Source organism: Sinocyclocheilus grahami, unplaced genomic scaffold (assembly GCF_001515645.1).
Source record: "Sinocyclocheilus grahami isolate Dianchi unplaced genomic scaffold, SAMN03320097.WGS_v1.1 scaffold669.1, whole genome shotgun sequence".
NCBI classification, from domain to species: domain Eukaryota; kingdom Metazoa; phylum Chordata; class Actinopteri; order Cypriniformes; family Cyprinidae; genus Sinocyclocheilus; species Sinocyclocheilus grahami.
This window is the reverse complement of record NW_015505848.1, coordinates 438209-438815: the sequence shown is the minus strand read 5'-3', so window position 1 is coordinate 438815 and position 607 is coordinate 438209.

Below are 607 nucleotides of genomic sequence, written 5' to 3'. Positions count from 1 at the left end.
ATTTATTTGTTAGTCATACAGATTATGCTCTCTAATCTCTGAATTGTTTCCTGGGATTTGAGTTGAGTTGATCGAAGTATTATTATTTTGCTTTATTATTATTATTATTATTATTATTATTATTATTATTATTATTATTATTATTATTATTATTATTATTATTATTATTATTATTATTATTATTATTATTATTATTATTATTATTATTATTATTATTATTATTATTATTATTATTATTATTATTATTATTATTATTATTATTATTATTATTATTATTATTATTATTATTATTATTATTGGGGTGGGCGATATGACTAAAATCTTATTTCACAGTATGAGAAGTTTTATTTCATGATAACGATATGTACCTCGATATAGCTATTTTTATTTTATTTTTGTTATTAAAATTAAGAAAAAGAAGCAAATTACAAGCACAACAGAACAAATAAATATGAAATAAACTTTTAATTTATTCAGCTAAAATAGGCTAGGTTTATTTAACATGTGGCAAGCACAATAAAACACGAAAGAGATCTGTTTTCGCGATTGCATGAAGAGTGAAGACAGACAGGAAGAGTGGGGCGAGACAGACGGGAAGAGTGGGGCA